The sequence below is a fragment of the Scomber scombrus genome, chromosome 18 (assembly GCF_963691925.1).
Source record: "Scomber scombrus chromosome 18, fScoSco1.1, whole genome shotgun sequence".
Classification (NCBI taxonomy): Eukaryota; Metazoa; Chordata; class Actinopteri; order Scombriformes; family Scombridae; genus Scomber; species Scomber scombrus.
The window spans coordinates 1,188-7,500 of record NC_084987.1 but is presented as its reverse complement, the minus strand read 5'-3'; positions in this window follow the sequence as shown (position 1 = coordinate 7,500).

Here is a 6,313-nt window from a genome sequence, read left to right as displayed (position 1 = left end):
TCTGCACCCACCACCCCAAACCATCTTTTGACACTTTCACTCGCCACCAACAAGAAGAAACACCAGATTTTGAAGCTGCTATGATGTGACTGAAGGTTCTGGTCGAACCTCAGATACACACAAACCTTCTTTTCTTTCTCTCTCTTTCACCACATCTCACAAAGAAGTACATTCCTTTGGGCTCACCGGGTTTTGAACCGGCTGGGACAAACCCGGTGAGCTACACACATGAACCACATAACCACCACATGGTTCCTATTACCGGCCCTTTTCTCAACAACCCAATCAGATCTGGACACCCTAACCACCTGTCCCTTTCCTCCAATCACCACCCTACACACACCTTTGGGGGAGGGACCAACCTCCCTCCCTCAGAATATACTACATATAGGACATAGAGAGCCATCCTGGAGCATCCCCTGAGGACCCCGCTCTTCTGTGTAAGGATTTACTCTTTTTTATTGTTTTAAACCTCCTTTTACAGTGGTTTTATCTCAGTTGACTTTTTTAAATTTTGAAAAATAATTTAACAAATTCTTTCTTTGTCTTAATTGGTTTTTCTAACCATTTTAAATTTGAACAATAAAGTTAATTTGAATCTACGGTGGAGGGCTCTGCCTGCCCCAGAACCGGCATCAAGACTAAAGTTCTTATAAGACTGAAGCCTGCAGCTACAAACATCAGCCTACCAGCAACCCTGTCTTCCATCAGAGGTAGAAAACATCCATCTCCTCTCACCCTGGAAACATCACGCCAGCATCCACAAGGTAAGAGCCCTCCACTGTTCATGCTTAATACTTTCAGAGTTACATCCACACATAGACACACATCACACCTAACAACACACCACAACCTCTCATGTCCCTTACCACACAATCAAGACCACTTAGGTTCATTCAGGAAAACACAATTTCACTTTATTACGGCTCAGACAGGCAGAGCTTCCTTTCATAGCGACATTAACGTAGTTTAATATTCAACATTCAAAATACTAAACTATATTGTGCTTCAACCATTTGAGTGAATGATGTCAAACCAACTGTAACATACAGAATAATATCTCTCATGTGCCTCAAGGATTATTTTTTAAATATATATTTTGGTCAATTTAAAAATATGAATACAATTCTGCTTTTCTGCACTTTTGCAGTGATTACTCTCAAGATGTTCTTATTGAGACTTTCTGTCAGGTTTCCGGGAACTGCAGTGGTGGTAAAGTTATTTATTTATTTAAATTGTAAAACAATTGACAAAAAGATATATTTGAAAAATAATCCTTGAGGCACATGAGGGATATTATTCTGTATGTTACAGTTGGTTTGACAGGTTTAGGGCTAGGGTACCCAGGGGAGGGTCTGTAGCACTGGCCTACTGTCCTGAGTGAGATATAGGTCTTGGGGGCCGACCCCCCCGCCAGGGGGGGTCGGCTCCCAAGGGTCTAACCCTAACCCAAGCCCCCAAGGGTCTAACCCTAACCCTAGCCCCCAAGGGTCTAACCCTAACCCCTAAGGGTCTAACCCTAACCCCCAAGGGTCTAACCCTAACCCTAGCCCCCAAGGGTCTAACCCTAACCCCTAAGGGTCTAACCCTAACCCTAGCCCCCAAGGGTCTAACCCTAACCCTAGCCCCCAAGGGTCTAACCCTAACCCTAACCCCTAAGGGTCTAACCCTAACCCTAGCCCCAAGGGTCTAACCCTAACCCTAACCCCCAAGGGTCTAACCCTAACCCTAGCCCCAAAGGGTCTAACCCTAACCCCTAAGGGTCTAACCCTAACCCTAGCCCCCAAGGGTCTAACCCTAACCCTAGCCCCCAAGGGTCTAACCCTAACCCTAGCCCCCAAGGGTCTAACCCTAACCCTAGCCCCAAGGGTCTAACCCTAACCCTAGCCCCCAAGGGTCTAACCCTAACCCTAGCCCCCAAGGGTCTAACCCTAACCCCTAAGGGTCTAACCCTAACCCTAGCCCCCAAGGGTCTAACCCTAACCCCCAAGGGTCTAACCCTAACCCTAACCCCTAAGGGTCTAACCCTAACCCTAACCCCGAGGGTCTAACCCTAACCCTAGCCCCAAGTGTCTAACCCTAACCCTAGCCCCCAAGGGTCTAACCCTAGCCCCCAAGGGTCTAACCCTAACCCTAGCCCCCAAGGGTCTAACCCTAACCCCTAAGGGTCTAACCCTAACCCTAACCCTAGCCCCGAGGGTCTAACCCTAGCCCCAAGGGTCTAACACTAACCCTAGCCCCCAAGGGTCTAACCCTAACCCTAGCCCCCAAGGGTCTAACCCTAACCCTAGCCCCGAGGGTCTAACCCTAACCCTAGCCCCCAAGGGCCTAACCCTAACCCCTAAGGGTCTAACCCTAACCCTAGCCCCGAGGGTCTAACCCTAACCCTAGCCCCAAGGGTCTAACCCTAACCCTAGCCCCCAAGGGTCTAACCCTAACCCTAGCCCCCAAGGGCCTAACCCTAACTCCCAAGGGTCCAACCCTAACCCCCAAGGGTCTAACCCTAACCCCCAAGGGTCTAACCCTAACCCCTAAGGGTCTAGGGTTAGGGAAGAAGGACTGAACCTGTCTCCTATTGGAGGAGACAGGAATGGCTCGCTCCATCCTCCCAGTAGACCTCCCCCCATCCCGGTTAGGGTTAGGTTCCAAGTTCAAAACCGGGGTTAGGGTTAGGTAGGGGGATATAGAGGGTTAGGGTAGGGTTAGGGTTTGGGGTTGGGGTTAGGGTTCAGGGTTAGGGTTAGGGTTAGGGTTAGGGGTTAGGGTTAGGGTTAGGGTTAGGTTGTGGGATATAGGAACCCGGGAATGAATCCCGGGTGATGCACGGTCCAATCACTGCGGATGGCCAGTCCCCATCCCCATCTTGCCTATTAGCGTTTTACGGTCATATCGCCTTTGTTATATCAAGTATTAATATATATTTTTTTGTTGTTTTTGTTTTTTTCTTTTTTTATTTTGTTTTTTTCATTTTTTTGGTTTGGCTTTTAGAATGTCCAATTTGGTTAACCATATTTATTTTGGTCCCTAGGTGGCGCTCGCGACGTTTCGTCCTCGTTTGGGACTTCTTCAGGCTAGCCACCTGGACCTGTTTGAGGAGGAGGAGATGTTGCTCCTTCGCTGCCTCTGCCAAACTGAGCTGCTTGCCTTGGTTTCCCTCTATTTATACCCGCCCTCCGTAATTTCGTGTCGAATTGAATGTTTCGTGTCCCTTGACTTTTACACTGTTTTTGGCCCAGATTCCCATGTAAAATTGTTTTTTAACCCTTTCTTTTCCCTTTTTAGCTTCCAAATTGTAATTTTTAATGTCAAGGTAAGTATAATTTGTGTTTAATTTAATAAAAATGTATTTAATCAATTGTTTTTGGCTTTCTTCATGTATCCCACCTTTTTCTTTTCTCCAAATTCCCATCTTTATTCCTTCTCTCTATGCTCCCGATTTGGGAGTCTTACAAGGCATCTTTCTTTTCTTTCCAATCTTCCTTCCAGTTTTCCCATTCCCATTCCAAATTCCAAATTCCCATAGGTTTTCATCCCTTCCCGTCATCCAATTCCCCTCACTTTTCCTTCCTTCTTTCCACACTTCTTCCCGGATTCAAGCGTACCTCACATGTTGAATTTGCCATATGGGGGATCATAGGCCATGTGGAAATTGTGCCAGGCATGTTGAATTTGCCGTATGGGAGGTCATAGGCCATGCGGCATGTGTATCCCGGATTGGGGATGTCGGTCCTCAGGGGACAATATTCGGGGACAGAAGGTTTCTATTGGGGTTAGGATAGGATTGGGGGTTAGGATTAGGGTTTAGGATTCAAATTTAGGGTTAGGTCAAAGGTAATAGGGTTAGGGTTAGGGTTAGGGTTAGGTAAGAAAGGCTGAGCCTGTCTCCTATTATAGGAGACAGGAATGGCACGCTCCATCCTCCCTGTGGACCTCCCCCCATCTCGGTCCCAGTAAGGCTGGTGGGTCCGCTGGCGCCCTCTGCCACGCTGGACCAACACCCAGCCGCTCTCATAATCACCCATAATAGGGCGATGTCAAACTCTAATAAAATAAAATGTATTCAAAATTTGAATTGTTTTTAAAAAAAATAAAATATAAATAAAATGTGTTCAAAAATGAAAAGTTAAATAAACAACTAAGGAAGGTGTGCCGACAACGTTTCGACCCCTACAGGGTCTTCTTCAGGTCAATGGCACACAAAAAACTGCAATGTCAGTGGCTGCTATGATGTTGTCTGTTTGCTGGTCAAATTTCAACTGAGCTCTCTGGCTGCAGCTCTCCCTTTTATACCCCGTCAATTTGAAAATTTCGTTCCGTGAATGTCCCTTCTTGTTTTCCCTCAGTTTTAACCCCATAGTTGCCAATTCGTTCCGTGAATGTCCCTTCATGTTTTTCCCTCAATTTTAACCCCATAACTACCAATCCAAATGAAATTTCGTGTTTTCCCTCATTTTTAACCCTCTTTTTTCTCTTTTTTCTCTTCTTTTTTCTCTAATAAAAATATATTCAAGAATGGGTGTAATTAGAATAAGGGTTAGGGTTAGGGTTAGGGTTAGGATTAGGTTTTTAGGTTGGAAGTGTGGTTAGGGTTAGGGTTAAGTCCAGGGGTTAGGGTTAGGGTTAGGGTTAGGGTTAGGGTTAGGGTTAGGGTTAGGGTTAGGGGTTAGGGTTAGGGTTAGGGTTAGGGTTAGGGTTAGGGTTAGGGGGTTAGGGTTAGGGTTAGGGTTAGGGTTAGGGTTAGGGTTAGGGGGGTTAGGGTTAGGGTTAGGGTTAGGTTTGGGGTTGGGGTTAGGGTTCAGGGGTTGAGGTTTTTCAAAAATGCACTGGCCTACAGACTTGGGTTACCCATGTCTTAAACAGAAAGTAATATGGAGTGGTGGTAAAGTTTATGTTGTGTCTATTGTGGTGTAGTTGCACTGGTCCAGTTTGCCATACGGGGGAGCAGGGTTCGAATCCCGGTGCTGGCACAGGTCTCCCACACACAGGGGAGCAGCCAACACGGCCACCCACCCACCACGTGCCTCCCAACAAAACAAAAGAACAAAATCTAAAAACCAGGTAGGCAAGGGCGTCTTTGTGTTTTGTATAAAATTGGTTCATTCGGGTGTGTTGCTAAATAAAATCATGTCAATCAATATAAAAAAAGTACATAATATCCTAATGTGTTTTATGGGCGAACAGATATGGGAGGGTGGCATGCATAGTAAAAGTGATTTAAAAATAATTAATATATAAATATAATAAGAAAGAAAGTGATTTAAAAATAATTAATATATAAATATATATATAATAAGAAAGAGCAATGTATATACACACTCACACACACACGCACATATAATAAAAGCAATTATACACACACTAAATTCATAAAATCTCCCAATCTGTTCACCCCAAACCATCCTAGAACTATATTCATAAATTGTCCCATAAAAAAATAAAAGACAATCCATAAATATACCAATAAAATAGCAATATAATGATTAAATGATAATATAAAACAACACATCCTATAAGTGATGTTTAAAACCAAAGTGTGCCTGGTGCTGGTTTATAAAAAACTTTATTATGGGCGAAAAAAAACCAAAAAAAACCAAACTAAACTAAAACAAATAAAAATTAAAAAAGCAAGAAAACCACACTCAAAAAAACAACAAAAGAACAAAAAGACAAAAAAAGAAAAAAAGAAAAAGAAAAAAAAGGAAAAAAAGAACAAAAAACCAAACAAAAAGAACCAAACCAAAAGCAAGAGAACAAAAAAACAACAACTAAAACAAGGAGGGGGAAAAAAAAATAAAATTGTGATTAAAATAATGGGAGACAGGCAGTGGTTATGTTTTTATTTTCACTTGGGTCCGGTTTCTGGGGGGCGACTGTGGGAAAATGGTTATGTGTGAGAGAGAAGCTGGGTAATGGATAAGGAGAATAGAGGTGAGTGGGAAGGGGTTAGGGTTAGGGTAAGGGGTTGGGGTTAGGGTAAGAGGTAAGGGTTAGGGTAAGGGGTAAGGAAGGGGGGTGGAGGTTAGGGTAGGGTAAGGAGTTAGGATAGGGGGTTAGGGTTAGGGTTAGGGGTCAGGAAAGGGGTTTGGAGTTAGGGTTAGGGTAAGGGGTAGGGGTTGGGTTTAGGGTTAGGGTTAGGGTTAGGGTTAGGGTTAGGGTAGGGTTAGGGTTAGGGTTAGGGTTAGGTTAGGTTAGGGTTAGGGTTAGGGTTAGGGTTAGGGTTAGGGTTAGGGTTAGGGTTAGGGTTAGGAATAGGGATGATAACCACGATGACTGATTTGAGGATGACTTATTTGTGAATAACTTTTGATAGGAA